This window comes from Muntiacus reevesi, chromosome 15, assembly GCF_963930625.1.
Source record: "Muntiacus reevesi chromosome 15, mMunRee1.1, whole genome shotgun sequence".
Taxonomy (NCBI): Eukaryota; Metazoa; Chordata; class Mammalia; order Artiodactyla; family Cervidae; genus Muntiacus; species Muntiacus reevesi.
The window spans coordinates 4,509,087-4,525,941 of record NC_089263.1 but is presented as its reverse complement, the minus strand read 5'-3'; positions in this window follow the sequence as shown (position 1 = coordinate 4,525,941).

Genomic DNA, 16,855 nt, shown 5'->3' with positions numbered 1-16,855 from the left:
TGCTCAAAATTTTCCAAGCCAGGTTTCAACAGTACGTGTACCATGAACTTCCAGATGTTAAAGCTGGATTTAGAAAAGGCAGAGGAACCAGAGATCAAATTGCAACATCCATTGGATCATTGAAAAAGCAAGAGAGTTCCAGAAAAACATCTACTTCTGCTTTATTGACTACGTCAAAGCCTTTGACTGTGTGGATTACAACAAACTGGAAAATTCTTCAAGAGATGGGAATATCAGACCACTTTACCTGCCTTCTGGGAAATCAGTATGCAGGTCAAGAAGCAACAGTTAGAACTGGACACGGAACAACAGACTGGTTCAAAATTGGGAAAGGAGTACGTCAAGGCTGTTTGTTGTCACCCTGCTTATTTAACTTACATGCAGAGTACATCATACAAAATGCTGCGCTAGATGAAGCACAAATTGGAATCAAGATTGCTGGGAGAAATATCAATAACCTCAGATATGCAGATGACGCCACCCTTATGGCAGAAAGTGAAGAAGGACTAAAGAGCCTTTTGATGAAGGTGAAAGAGAAGAGTGAAAAAGTTGACTTAAAACTCAGCATTCAGAAAACTAAGATCATGGCATCCAGTCCCATCACTTCATGGGAAATAGATGGAGAAACAATGGAAACAGTGACAGACTTTTTGGGGATGCTCCAAAATCACTGCAGATGGTGACGGCAGCCATGAAACTAAAAGGTGCTTGCTCCTTGGAAGAAAAGCTATGACCAACCTAGACAGCATATTAAAAAGCAGAGACATTACTTTGGCAACAAAGGTCTGTCTAATCAAAGCTATGGTTTTTCCAGTAGTCATGTATGGATGTGAGAGTTGGAGCATAAAGAAAGCTGAGCACTGAAGAACTGATGCTTTTGAACTGTGGGGTTGGAAAAGACTCTTGAGAGTCCCTTGGACTGCAAGGAGATTCAACCAGTCCATCCTAAAGGAAATCAGTCCTTAATATTGATTGGAACAACTGATGCCGAAGGTGAAACTCCAATACTTTGGCTACCTAATGCAAAAAACTGACTCCTTGAAAAAGACCGTGATGCTGGGAAAGATTGAGGGCAGGATGAGATGGTTGGATGGCATCAGCAACTCGATAGACATGAGTTTGAGTAAACTCTGGGAGTTGGTGATGGATAGGGAGGCCTGGTGTGCTGCAGCCCCTGGGGTCGCAAAGAGTCAGACGTGACTGAGCTACTGAACTGAACTGAACTGAACTGAACAGCAATCCCTGGCCCTCAGGACCCCAAGTGCCCTCCAACTGGAAGCTGTGTGACCCCAGCGATGGCATGCCTCTGACAACCTGCGTTATGTGTAACCATGAGAGTAATGGACAGGAATGATCCCTGTGGAGGGCAGGACCAAGTCCACAGTGGGCAATGACTACAGCAGACACTCCCAGGAGCAGAGCAGGGTGCCAGGTGGCCGAAGGAGGAGCAGAGTGTCCTCACAGGGCAGGACATTTGCTGCATGCACTGGTGACAGCTGCCAATGCTGGAGCAGAGTCTTGTCTTGTAGTTTGAAGGTCATAGAACTTTTCCAATGAGCCTAATGGAGAAGCTGGCCTGGTGCAGAGATATGAAACTTTGGCTCTCTGCCATGGGAGGCAGTGACATTTCCTGTGGGGGCTGGGGAAGGGTGGAATGAGTGCTGGGCAGCAAAGAGGCAGACTGTGCGCAGTTACTGCTCGCTGCCTGCTCAGTGTTCACCCCTCCTTTCTTCTTCACGGACAGGGGACAGGTGTGGAAGTGAGTATCCAAGTGCCTTTCTGAAATACTCATTTTCTCAGTTAACTAATGGTAGAAACAATGCCATCAGTGGTATTCATTCTTTCTCCCAATCTATTTAAGTGGAGTCAAAAAATAAAACTGAAATCTAAATCAGCATTACGTTTTTATGGTATTAATCAATATCTCTGTCTTTAGAGTCAGACACGACTGAGTGACTGAGCGTGTGCGTGCGCGCGCACACACACACACACACACACACACACACACACACACACACACTTGCTTTGGCTAGTTGGCTGACTTTCCCATAGAACAGGAAGGTCAAGAAGATGAATAAGTTCCCAGATGGGCCTTTTGGGGATTCAGATGTGAAACTGGAATGAGAATCTAATAACTGAAGGGGGCATGTGCCCCAGGCTCACAGTTTAGCTAGTCCCCAAGGGCCACTCAATAGAAGGATGTAACTGAGAGCAGGACATTAGGCAGTTAAACCACAGAGCCTTCCAGTTGTCAGCAAAGTGTTGAGAAAGCATGATTTTCTCCCACAGTTTCACAGCTTCTTGGAGGCCATCCACAGAGTGTGGCCTTGTGAGGTGGAGTCTTACATTGTATACGTTTGCCTCTTCTTAGAGCTTCGTGTGGTGGTATGCAGAGACTCATCACTGCTCTGTATTTGCTCCTCTGCCTCTGCCAGTGCACCCAGAACAGTTAGGGGAAGAGAACTTGGCCCAGGAGCCCACATTTCCTAGGTGTCTACCAAGGTGCTGCACACATTCAGAGATGTGATCTTATTTAATCCTCATAGCCCTTTCTCCCCCTGGCGCAGTGAAGTGGGGATTATACCCCCATCTTACAGATAAAGTGATTGGATAAGACAAATTGGGTAATTAGCTAAAGCTGCCTGGGTGGAAAGCCAGGTGCTGGAAGCAGTCTTTCTCAGTGCTTGGAGCCGCAGCTCTGCCCCCAGACGCCGTTGCTGGCGGTTTCTATGGGACCGTAGGTGTGAGAGCATTTGTTATCTTGTAAGACACAAGAGCTGGTCAGGGAAGTGAGGAAACTCACTGGCTCCAGAGCCAGGCAGCCTCAGAATGATTCCAATTCCCCTACTTACTGGCTGTATGACCTGGAGCAAGTTTCTTAACCTCTCTTGGGCTTTAGTGTCCACATATGTAAAATGGGGATAATGAGAGCAACACCTCCCACGTGGTGAGACTGTATAAAACCCTTAGAACAGTAGCAGGCACATGAGAAGTCCTGAGTAAGTAACAGTTAGCTCTGTTTTTATTACTTCTTCTGTTGTGGTTGATGTTGACGTTGGCATAGCAAAGGAGCTTGTGAAACTGTATGACTGAGGCTGTCATCAGGGAAAGAGTCCCGAACCCCACCAGCTCCGGAAGCCCCAGAAGTCCACCTCAGCAGCAGCAGAGGTGGGGCATGGTGAGCTGGGCTCTGCCCGCACACAGGAAGGGGTTTGGTTGTCTGTGCTGAGTGTTCAGACTCAGGCCTGCTTGGGTTCCTGCCCCCATAGAGCCTCTGACCCTGCTCTCCAAGCAAACATGCCCACGCTCACATCCTGGGCAGATCCCTTCCAAGGCCTTGACCTCTCTCAGGGGTAGCCTGCAGAGTGGGCCTGGGTTCCCAGATCCTGTGAAAAATGCCTCTGCTGGAGCACGCGTGTGGGTCTGTGGCCCAGCCAGTTCGGGGGCACGTGCGCCTCACCCTTGCACCGTGGGTCCCTTGTCCCTGGGAAGGCCCAGGGCCAGAGGGAAAGGCTTCGGCAGGAGGGCGGGGACACCTGCCCCACTCACTGCTCCCTGGGCTTTAATGCTGCCTGGATCCTCCAGCTGGTTCTCAGGGGCCCTGCCTAGTCCCTGAGCTGGGCCTAGGACAGCTCTGACCTTCAGGGCTCAGCCTCCCTACCAGGCCATTGGCCTGAGCACTCACACCCTCTTGGGGTACAGTTGGGCCTGGCCACAATCACCCAAGCCTTTATTTTCTTGGGAGAATGACACGAGACCACCATGTAAGCAAGGCTGCCTGCTCTGGTTGGCACTGCCCTCAGATGCTTAACTCTGCAACTGAAGTGCAAGGCTTGCAAGGATGGAAAAGGAGTCTATAAACAGAGCCTGTCGCCCTCACCAGGTCCCCAGCCTAGAGCCCTACACAGTAGGCATTTAAACTGGCCACAAACAGTCCCCAAATGCCCTTATCAGTCCTGATAGCCACACAGCCTCCTGTCTACCAAAACCTGATCTCACAAAAACAGAGGTGCTGATTAGAACCTTCCTGAAACTCTTTAAGGAAACAGCCCTCCAAGGCACTAGAGGGATATTCTGGTGAACTTTTCTTGCCCCACTCTTATCTTTGAAAAATTGCAAGAAATGTATTTTGAGTTTTACAAATTAGCACAGCATCTTTGAAAAGAGATCTACTACTGTCTATTAAAAGCAATGAAAATATTCACCCCTTTTTACCCAGAAATCCCATTTCTGAGAATGTAGCTTAAGGAAATAGTTAAAAGGTAGAAAAAAGAAATAATGATTAAAATTAACCACTACTGGTTTGACTAAATCATCTAGGCTCACTCTGAAAATAGCTTCGTGTCTGTCCAATACCAGAAGGAAGGCCATATTCGGGCACGTCTGTCAACTCAATGGTGCCTTGTATGGCTGTTAAAAATTAAGTATGTTTCACAAGGACAAACACAGAAGTGACAAAGGAACACAAAATAGTTAAGTACTCCAACCAACATGGGCCTGCACGTGACCCAGAAGGAGGTGCATGTGGGGATGATGGGGCTGTGGGGGAACTCCTTTCCTCTTCCTTCCTTTCTTCTTTCCTTTCACCCTCTCTTGCTACCTTTAACTGAGGTCATGGGGTTTACTCTTCAAGACCCAGGGACAAGAGCCCTCAGGAAAGAGGAGGACGTGCCCTCACACTGCTTCCCAGCTTTCCTTGTTGAATCCAAATCTTTGTTCTTCCTCTCAGCCTCTGTGGAACACAAATAGCAACAAGATAGCATCATTATCACCATTGTCATTGTCATCAAAAGGACAGTAACATTAAACAGCCTCCCTAACGAATCCCTGTTTTCCCTGAGGGCCCTTCCCTGAGACTCCAGCTCCATAAGGATCTTCCTTGGGAGGCGCCAGGAGGCCTTCCCTTCATAGACACGTCCTGGAGCCCTAATGCCCTAAGCACACGTCACACACAAGCATTCCAGCCATAGCGGGGAAGAACACTAGGGGGAAAAATAAAATTCTTGACCTGAAGAAGGAGCTGGTGACAGTGCCTGAGGGTAGTTAGTAGACTGGACCTGGGGGTCCCAGCCAGGTATCTTTGGACTCACTGTGGCTTTGGGAGACGACCTGTGTGGGCAAATCCCCAGGAGGAGCAAACTGGGTTGGAACCTGGGCACGAGATTACCCAACATCTGAACCACTGTCTGCTCTCGTGTAAAGTAGTGATTGAGACCTAGGCTAGGAAGACTTCTCAAGCAGGAAACAAACAAACAAATCCACCATGTGGGAAAAACTGATCCATTTGACCATGCTGAATTAAGAACCATTATCAGAAGACATCATGAGAGTAAAGACAAATCACACACAGTATTTGTAGCAACTGTAACCAACAAAGAGTTATTATTCAAAGTATGAAAGAACTCCAACCTGACATGGAAAATATAAGCAGTCCAATGGAAAAATGAGCAAAAGACACAGGGAGGTGTTTGTAAACAAGGAATCTGAAATTAGAAAGAAAGAAAATGTTGCTTAGCCTCAAATACACAAGAAAGCCAAGATAAGAATGTGGAACCATGGGAATCTTCCATGTGTGGGAGTCTAATTTGGCACAATCACTCTGGGAGAGTCCAGCAAGGGATCTGACAGCATCTAATGAAGGGATGTGTACCTACGCTATGACAGGGCAGATCTACTGTTAGGGGTAAGTGGTAGAGGAAATTTGTACATAGGCGTCTAGGAGCCAGGGAGTAGTCCAGAACACCGGTGACAGTGCAAATAACCCTCAAAAGTAGACTGCTGCTGCTGCTGCTAAATCACTTCAGCCGTGTCCAACTCTGTGCAACCCCATGATGGAAGCCCACCAGGCTCCCCCATCCCTGGGATTCTCCAGGCAAGAACACTGGAGTGGGTTGTCGTTTCCTTCTCCAATGCATGAAAGTGAAAAGTGAAAGGAAAGTTGCTCAGTCGTGTCCAACTCTTCGTGACTCCATGAACTGCAGCCTACCAGGTCCCTCCGTCCATGGGATTTTCCAGGCAAGAGTACTGGAGTGAGGTGCCATTGCCTTCTCCCAAAAGTAGACTACTTACTTTTAAAATATAGGCTACTCACTTATTAATCACATAAATCTTAAAAACACCATTTTGAGCAAAAATTGGGAAAGAATCACAGAATTTTGAAAAAATACATTTGATCCTATTTCTATAAAGTACAAAAATAAAGAAAGCTATTGAATACATTAACTTGAGATGTTCTCATACCAGAATGCTTTTTGCCTGCATGCAATAAAGACAATTTACTGACACTGGGCTATGGTGAAGGAAAGTGCAGTTTATTGCAGGCGCCAAGCAAGCTGTCTAGGCAGCTAGTGCTCAAATGGCCTAAACTCCCCAGAGGCTTTCAGGGAAAGGTTTCTAAAGACAGGGTGAGGGAGGAGGGTTGTGGGGAGTATGACCAGCTCATGGAAGTTCTTCGGACTGGTTGGTGTTGAGGTAATCGGGAGTCAACACCATTAACCTTCTAGTTCCAAGCCTTTGGGGACCTACATGCTTGTGGGCAGCACACAGTTAAATTCTTCCACCTGGAAGGGGTTCAGAATCTACAAAACAGCTCAAAGGACATGGCTCAGAATATTCTCTGTAGCCCTTGAGGAGGAACTAAAGGTTTGTTCCAAACTAAAGACTTGGCTTAATGACTAAACTTATTGTTTTGTCTTGCTTGACTATTTTCATTTCTTCTTCATTTTCTCACTTCTCGCGCTAAATTTATGCTTTGAATAAAGTTTTTCCACAGATGAAAGTCAGGTGGGGGACATTGTGATGGGGTATTCTGTTCTGGGAAGGCCCCTTAGGGTCCTGTTTAGTTACCCTAACAGCCTAAGACTTCATTTTACTACTGCTATCTATTTAAGACATACCTAAAATGATTGACTCATTGTACTGTTGTTTGTAATGCAAAAAATTGAAACAGCTCACATCCATCAGTAGGGACTGGTTCAACAGATTGTTTCACAAAGTGTCACTGTGTGAAAAAACACCTAAAGTGGGACCTCTTATGACCAGATCACTGAGATTTACTGCTAAGTGGGAGAAATAAAGCCAAGGTGTAGAACAGGCTGTGGGCATGCCTTGCTTTTATTTTAAACAAAGAAAACATTGCTGTTTGCTTGTCTTTGCCTACTCTTGCTCACAAAAACCAGGTGACTGTCTGTTTGCATCCAAATTTGTACCTGGTGTCCTGGGATGATTTAATCACTCCTTTCCCTGTTGATAAGGCTCTGGTTTGAACAAGAAGTTACCTGAGTCACCCTAACCCTAATTCACTTCTTCTTTGTCCTGAGAACAAATCTAGACTGCATTTCTCAGTCTCTCCTGAGCATAGGTTTGGCCTGGAGGGTGAGTTCTAGGCAGCGGGATTTAAATGGAAGTTAAGTCATGACTTTCAGGCTTGGCCTGTAAAACTGATATGTGAGGTCCTTTCCTTTCCAGCTAGCTGGTGTCAATGTGATAGGCAACCTCAGATACCCCAGACTAAAGCTAGAGCAGCCCCTGCCAACCTGGATCCCTGAGTGACCGAGTGGAGAGCAGCTGTCCACCCTCCTCTCCCTGCCTCCCTGCCCAGCTCTGGTGAATAAGAAGCGTCCTTGTATTTCAGTCGTGAGGCATTTAAGGGTCTATTTATTACAGCAGTCACCCTAAGGCAATTAATTTCTTATTAAAAATAAGTGTACAAATACACATTACAAGCTTCTTTATTTGCAGGATATATTTTACAGGGAAAAGTATTTAAAATAGAGATCGTCAACCCACATGGTTACCATGAAGTTTCAAAAAATAACGTATATAAAGGCTTCCTCAGTGACTGAAACAGAGTTGGTGCTCTAAAATGTGTAGCTGCTTCTGCTGCTGCTGCTAAGTCGCTTCAGTGGTGTCCGACTCTGTGCGACCCCATAGATGGCAGCCCACCAGGCTACCCCATCCTTGGGATTCTCCAGGCAAGAACACTGGAGTACCGGGTTGCCATTTCCTTCTCCAATGTATGAAAGTGAAAAGTGAAAGTGAAGTCGCTCAGTCGTGTCCAACTCTTACGACCCCATGGACTGCAGCCTACCAAGCCCCTCTGTCCATCAGATTCTCCACGCAAGAATACTGGAGTGAATTGCCATGCCCTTCTCCAGGGGATCTGGAAGTAAATTTATCTATTTACTAATTGTTAAATTGAGACCACTGTTAGGGCTGAACACTGACTGTCATCACCACTGGTATTGCCTCACCATTTTCTGGACGAAAAGGCCCCACTCTCCTGGTGGCACCTCCAACAGGAACCCAGGCTTACTTAGCTCTACAGAAAATCTTGGTGAGCCTCTCAGGGACAGGATGAAGGGTCAGTGAGGGCCTTCCCGGTCCCTTTGAGCACAGCTGCTCCTCACCTCCATTCACCTTGATGGCACCCAAGCCCTGGGGGAGGACTCTGGGCAATGAACTCCCTGTTGCTGTTTAGTCACTCAGTCATGTCCAACACATTTGTGGCCCCATGGACTATAGCCAACTAGGCTTCTCTGTCCATGGGGTTTCCTAGGCAAGAATACTGGAGGGGGTTGCCACTTCCTTCTCCAGGGGATCTTCCTGATCACCAGGGAAACCCAATTAACACTCTTCACCCTCAATTTTTACCTTCTTTTAAATTCTTAAAGTGTCCTTCTCTCCCCCTCCAATCCTTAAAGTAGTAAGTGTTCTTTATAAGGCATTGGGAAAACATATTAAGGCTGAAGGAAGAACATTATGTCCACAGTCAGACTCACCAGAAATAGCCTCAGGGCTTCCTGGTGAAGTGAAGCAGCTCACATCCATCAGTAGGGACTGGTTCAACAGATTATTTCACAAAGTATCACTGTGTGAAAAAACACCTAAAGTGGGATCTCTTATGACCAGATCACTGAGATTTACTGCTAAGTGGGAGAAATAAAGCCAAGGTGTAGAACAGGCTGTGGGCATGCCTTGCTTTTATTTTAAACAAAGAAAACATTGCTGTTTGCTTGTCTTTGCCTACTCTTGCTCACAAAAACCAGGTGACTGTCTGTTTGCATCCAAATTTGTACCTGGTGTCCTGGGATGATTTAATCACTCCTTTCCCTGTTGATAAGGCTCTGGTTTGAACAAGAAGTTACCTGAGTCACCCTAACCCTAATTCACTTCTTCTTTGTCCTGAGAACAAATCTAGACTGCATTTCTCAGTCTCTCCTGAGCTTAGGTTTGGCCTGGAGGGTGAGTTCTAGGCAGCGGGATTTATATGGAAGTTAAGTCATGACTTTCAGGCTTGGCCTGTAAAACTGATATGTGAGGTCCTTTCCTTTGCCCTGGTGAAGGGCAAGGCCCAGCTCAAGGTGTGTGTGTGTGTGTGTGTGTGTGTGTGTGTGAAGCTATACATACACAAAATTTACCATCTAAACTTCCCAGGTGACCCTAGTGGTAAAGAACCCGCCTGCCAATGCAGGTTAGATGTAAGAGACGCCACTTTAGTCTCTGAGTTGGGAAGATCCCCTGGAGAAGGGAATGGCAATCCACTCCAATATTCTTGGCTGGAGAATTCTATGGACAGAGGAGCCTGGAGGGCTACAGTCTATGCGGTCACACAGAGTCGGACACAACTGAAGCAACTTAGCACACACACACAACCATTTTCAAGTACACAATTCAGTGGAATGAGTACATTCATGGTCAAAGGCTTTAGCATAGTCAAAGATGTTCAAGCTAGATTTAGAAAAGGCAGAGGAACTAGAGGTCAAATTGCCAACATCCACTGGATCACAGACAAAGCAAAAGAATTCCAGAAAAACAATCTACTTCTGCTTCATTGACTACACTAAAGCCTTTGAGTGTGTGGATCACAACAGACTGTGGAAAATTCTGAAACAGATGAGAATACCAGACCACCTTACCTGTCTCTCGAGAAACCTGTATGCAGGTCAAGAAGCAACAGTTAGAACCAGACAGGAAACAGCAGACTGGTTCAAAACTGAGAAAGAGTATGTCAAGGCTGTATATTGTCACCCTGCTCATTTAACATATATGCAGAGTACAGCCTGGAATGCCAGGCTGTATGAATCACAAGCCGGAATCAAGATTGCCAAGAGAAATATCAATAACCTCAGATATGCAGATTATACCACTTTATTGGCAGAAAGCAAAGAGGAATTAAAGAACTGCTTGATGATGGTTAAAAAGGAAAGTGAAAAAACTGCCTTAAAACTCTGCATTCAAAAAGCTAAGATCATGGCATCTGGTCCCATCACTTCATGGGAAATGATGGGGAAAAAGTGGAAACACTGACAGCCTTTACTTTCTTTGGCTCCAAAATCACTGTGAATGGTGACTGCAGCCAGGAAACTAAAAGATGCTTGTTCCTTGGAAGAAAGTTATGACAAACCTAGACATTCCATATAAAAAGCAGAGACGTCATTTTACCCACCAAGGTCCCTATAGTCAAAGCTATGGTTTTTCCAGTAGTCACATATGGATGTGAGAGTTGGACCATAAACAAGGCTAAGCACCAAAAAATTGATGCTATCAAATTGTGGTGCTGGGGAAGACTCTTTAGAGTCCCTTGGACTGCAAGGAAATCAAACCAGTCAATCCTTAAGGAAATCAACCCTGAATATTCATTGGAAGGACTGATGCTGAAGCTGAAGCTCCAATATTTTGGCCACCTGATGCAAAGAGCTGACTCATAGGAAAAGACCCTGATGCTGGGAAAGACTGAAGGCAGGAGGAGAAGAGGGCAACCGAGGATGAGGTGGTTGGATTGCATCACCAACACAGTGGACACAAGTTTGAGCAAACTCTGGGAGATGGTGGACAGGAAAGCCTGGTGTGCTGCAGTCCATGGGGTCACGAAGAGTCAGACACGACTTAGTGACTGAGCAACAACAACTGTCTGATATGCTAAGCCCTCAGTAACAGTTAGCTATTATTATCGCTATCATCAGCTTCACGACTTCCGAGCATTTCTCACTGGCTGTGAGCAGCAGCTGGACTCTAAAAGTACAGCTGGGGGAAATGCACGTGGTGTGAGCACAAAACAAGCCTTCCAAACAGCACTAGCAAAAACAGTGCAAGGCACGTGTGATCCATGGACATAGTAGTGCGTAGCACAGAACTTGTTCCACAATAACTGAGTTCAAGAAACACTTCTTTGTTTTTCAAATAAAAATCTCTAAACAAACAAAAATGCTGTCTTTGAGCAAGTCATCCCAGAACTCGTTCCCACAGTGTAAGCCCAGCACCAGTCACAGCCTCCATGCCAGAGCCTTCAAAGTCCAGCTCTGCCGCACCCCCACCACCCACCCGGCTCCCAGGACTGAACCACAAAGACCAGAGGCTCCCGGGGGAGGCACAGCCCTCTGCAACACCCGGGGGCAGCTTCCCCTTCCTGGGCCGGGGGCGGGAAACCCTCAAAGGAGCTGCAAAAAGAAAAAGCCACGCACTCAATACCCACAACCAGGAGACACAAGGTCGTGTTTTCAGCGATTACTCACCTTTCACACCCTCCCTCTCTAAGTCCCTGCAGACCCTGTGTTCCTCTGGGCTGAGCCTCCGCCCCAGGCTGCCCTGTGGTGTGGGAGGGCGAGGTGGCCTTGCTGGGTGTTTCTCTCACAAGCCCACACCAGCCACCACAAGAATTACTTTTCCCGTAAAGTCTTACCCTGTTACACAAGACACAGACAGTGAATGTATACCCAGAAGGTCTTAAGGGACAGGGCAGGCAGGGGGGTTGGAAATCAAAACACTGGGAGAGCTGTGTCCCCACTCCCTGATTGCTGGAGATCCCTAGAGGGAACAGCCCTTCAGGCCACAGGCACAAAAGGCAGAAGAGTGGGTGGGTGAATGCATGGAGGACAGACAGAGGAGGTGGGAAGGAAGCCTCGGGCACTGCCAGAACTTTCTGTTACTGGGGAGAGAAACTGAATGCAGGCCAGCTTAGGCAAAAAGGAATCTATTGGCTTATATACCTGAAGTATCCAATGAGGGGGCACTACCATCAGGCGTGGACACAGGGACTCTTACAATGTTATTCTCTCTTCACTTTCCTCACCTTGACTCATCTTACATTTGTGTGTTGACCTCTTCTTTCTGCCCGCACATGGACCATGCTATCAAGGAAGAAGCCAGTAGACCAAGCTTATATCATCTTAGCTGGGCAACCCAGCCAATAAGAGACATTTCTCTAACAGCCACATGGATTGGCTTGGATCCCATGTCCAGCCCTGAGCCAGTCCCTGGTACCATGGTGATGGGAGCATTAGGATGGGCCAAGCCCGGGTCACATGCTATCAATGTCAGGATGGAGAGGAACACTATGACCCACAGTCCTACCAGAACTATTTTGATAGGAGATGGTAGAGAGTGGTTCTTATGCAGACAAGGAAAAGTCTGCTACAGTTGTCCAAGTTTTTGGAAGGGTATAAACAAAGGCTAGAAGATGGGAACATACACTAGAACAAAAGACGCTTTCTGGGAAAAACAGAAACTGAGATGGAAGGTGGATCACGATCCCCTCACAAAGGGTCCTTGACACCCCATGCAGGACTCATCTTCTCAATCCACTTTCAATCTACCTTCTATCAAAACCACCTGCAGATACAAACAAACAAACAAAAAAAAACCAACGCAATTTAAAAACAAGCAAAGAACCTGAATAGACATTCACAGAAGATATATGAATGGCCAATTAACACATAAAAAGATGCTCAACATCATTCATTAGAGAAATACAAATCAAAACCACAATGCTTTAATTCCCTCACACCCATTAGGATTGTTGTTTTTCAATTGCTGAGCATGTCCGACTCTTTGCAAATGCACAGACTGCAGCATGCCAGGCTCCTCTGTTGTCCACCATCTCCCGGAATTTGTCCAAATTTATGTTCATTGAATCGGTGATGCTATCTATCTCATTCTCTGCCGCCCCCTTTTCCTTTTGCCTTCAACATTTCCCAACATCAGGGTCTTTTCCAATGAGTCAGCTTTTCACATCAGGTGATCAAAGTGCTGGAGCTTCAGCTTCAGCATCAGTCCTTCCAATGAATATTCAGGGTTGATTTCCTGTAGGATGGACTGGTTTGATTTCCTTGCAGTCCAGGGGATTCTCAAGAGTCTTCTCCAGCACCACATTTTGAAAGCATCAACTCTTCAGCCCTCAGCCTTCTTTATGGTCCAACTCTCACATCTGTACATGACTCCTGGAAAAGCCATAGCTTTCACTAGATGGTCTTTTGTTGGCAAAGGGATATCTCTGCTTTTAAGTACACTGTGTAGGTTTGTCATTGCTTTTCTTCCAAGAAGAAAGCATCTTTAAATTTCATGGCTGCAGTCACCCTGTGGCTACTATTTTTTTTAAAAAGAAAGTAACAATTGTTGGCGAAGATATGGAGGACCTGGAACTCTTGTGCTCTGTTGGTAGGAATGTATAATGGCACAGCCACTGTGGAAAATAATATGGCAGTTCCTAAAAAATTAAAAATAGAATTACCAAATGATCCAGCAATTCCCTTTTTGAGTATAGACCCAAATGAACTCCAGGCAAGGGCTAGAAGAGATATCTGTACATCCAAGTTCATAGTAGCATGATTCACAATAACCAAAATATACAAGCAATCCAAATGTCCTTTGAAAGATGAATGGATAAACAAAATATGGCCTAAACATATACAGTGGAATATTATCCAGCCTTTATAAAGAAAAACATTCTGACACATGCTACAGTATGGATGAAACTCAAGGACATTGTTGACTGACATAAGCCAGAAACAAAAGAACAGATATGATTGCCCTTATATGACATACCTGTGTGTGTGCTTAGTCATGTCTGACTCTCTGTGACCCCCTAGACTGCAGCCTGCCAGGCTCCTCTGTCCGTGGAATTCTCCAGGCAAGAATACTGGAGTGGTATGGTATTCCCTTCTCCAGGGGATCTTCCCAATTCAGGGATCAAACTTGCGTCTTCACGTCACCTGCAGTGGCAGGGAGATTCTTTACCACTTAACTACCTGGGAAGCCCATATGACATACCTAGAGCAGTCAGATTCGTAGAGACAGGAAGTACCATGGTGTTTTCCAGGGAAAGGGGGAGTTAGTGTTTGATGGGTGCAGCGTTTGCGTTCGAGAAGACTAAGAGCTCTGTGGATGAGTGGTGGTGATGACTGCACGACAGTGTGAGTGGCCTCTCTGTGCTGGCTCAGACTCCTGTGACAAAATACCACACACCTGGTGGCTTAAGCAACAGGCATCTATTTCCTCACAGTTCTGGAGGCTAGAAGCTCAAGCTCATGGTGTCAGACTGGGAAGATCCTAACGAGGACCCTGCTCCTTGCTGGGCACTTATATGTCCTTTTCTCCGAGCATGTGCATGGAGAGACAGAGGGATCTCTCTTCCTCTTGTTAAAGGGCACAGATTCCGTCACTAGATCCCTGCCCTCATGATCTCATCTAAACTTGATCACCTCCCAAAGACCCCGCCACTGTATACCATCAAAACAGAGACTGTGGCGTCCACAATTGGACTTGCGTGGGGGGCACCTTTAGTCCATAATAGCACATAGTGTCATTGAACTGTATACTTAAAAATGGTTAAAATCATAAATTTTATGATATATGTATTTTACAACAATAATTTTTCTTTAATTATACAAGTAAAAAAATCACCTGTGTGGTGATTTAAAGACTCTGGTCCTTGGGCACCACCATGGGTGATCTGATTGCTGGGGCTCTGGTGGGACTCAGGAGGCACTGACCTTTCCAGGGCTACAGGCATATCTGAGGCCCACATCACAGTTTGAGAAGCACCACTCCAGGCACTAGGGAGTCATGAAAGTTTTCAGACCAGGGCTGTGAAGGATGCAAGTGGCAGGTTAGGTGGTGAAGTCACAAAGCCAACGTGTCCTTACGGCTAAGGGGGGAAGAGGAGAGGAGGGGGAAGAGCAAAGCCAAGAGGAGACAAGATGAATAATCCCCACAACATGGTGAATTACCTCCAAAGTACTCAACAGAAACCACCGGCCACAGGGCCATTTCCAGCCTGTCTAGCAGCCCGTCTCAAAGGGGAACTTCCACTCCCTGCAACTCCCTCTCCCAGAGCTCCTGACCAAGGTGACTTGTAAGGGGACCATCTGCAGAGCCAAAAGGAGTATCTTCTTCCACTGGAGGAAACCGGCCAACATTTGGCCTCTCTGGGGCTTCTTCAGAAACAGATTCCAAGCTTGGGAGCGACCAGCAGGGACACAGGCCTCTGTGCTGTCCCTGCCAACACCCACCGGACAGAAATGAGAAACCCTCGCTGGGAGTCCTAAGGCTCAGCTCCAACTCGAAGCTCAGGCCACCATGCGCATTCATCATTTGAGGGGATGATCCCAGCAGGGAGGCGATCCTGAGGCCAGCCTCACAATGGCCGTTTCTGCTGCCACTGGAGCCGAAAGGCCCTCTGGTTTGGAGATCCTGCAGCAGCTGGGGAGGGTGGCTGTGTTCTGCTCTGTGACAGGGTCTCGGCCAGGTGAGATCACTTCTCACGAGGCCTCTTTCTGTCCTCCCAGCAGCTTCCAAGGCTCAAACTCAGCTCTACTCAGAATAGTACAGAGGTGTGCGAGCCTGGAGTCCTTGGCATTTGCTCCTTCCTTTGCCTCCAAGGGGAGAGTCCAGCCAGGTGGCAGTGGGATTTCACCATTGAACAGTTAAATGGGAGGGAGACAAGATAGGGGTCTCTTCTTCTCCACAAAAGAAGAGCTTTTGGTGGTGCAAGGGACAAATGGGTGTTCCGTTAGTTCTTGGATCCTGCTGCTAACAAAGTGATCACTTGGAAGAATATTTTCAGAAGGCCGCCGTCCCTGCCCTTGGTTCTGACCTTTGACCTCAGACGTGCTCCCCTGAGTCACAGCCTCCACAAGGCCTTTCCCAGCACGGCACATCGTCCAAGGTTCTACGATTCATCTGCAAAGGAGCTCGGATTTCCTTCCACCTCACGCCCCCCTCCACAATTCCACATGTTTTTTGGTGTGTGAAATCTTGAACGATGCTATATGGGTTGAATAGCGATAAGTCGCTCAGTCGTGTCCAACTCTTTGTGACCCTGTGGACTGGAGCCCGTCAGGCTCCTCTGTCCATAGAATTCTCCAGGCAAGAGTACTGGAGTGGGTGCCATTTCCTCTCCAGGGCTGAATAGTATCTCCCCTCCAAATTCATTTGATGGAGTCCTAACCCCCATTACTTCAGACAGTGACTGTATTTGGAAATGCGCCATTGCCAGTATAAGTTAGGATGAGCTCACAGTGGAGTGGAGAGGCTGCTAATCCAGTAGGACTAGTGTCCTTATCAAAGGGGGAATGTGGACACAGCACACACACAGAAGGAAGACCGCATGAAGACATCAGGGGAAAGCCACCTCCATACCAAGGAGAGAGGCCTGGAACCGATCCTTCCTGCCCAGCCCGCAGAAGGAACCAGCCCTTCCCGAGCCTTGATCTTGCCTCCAGAGTTGTGAGACTATCAATTTCCATCGTTTAAACCACCCAGCTTAGAGCATTTTGGTACGGCAACCCTAGCATTAAATACAGAAGGGTATAAACTTTGAAGAGAAAGCTGACTCCCTCAGGTACTTCCTTCTGATCCTCCTCCAGGGTAGCATGCTGAGGCCACAGCACTCCTAATTCCATTCACCCGATTCGTGCACACGCAACTTCTGGACACGAGTTAGTTTCGCCACCAAGGGGCATTCTTGTGTGATTTGGAAGGTGGGACTGAGGGAGAGGCCAGCCTCTGGCTGCCCCCGACGCTGGCAGCGTCTCGAGATGTTTCATGGGTGTAGGAGGTGTGCACGGCAGTGGGGGCA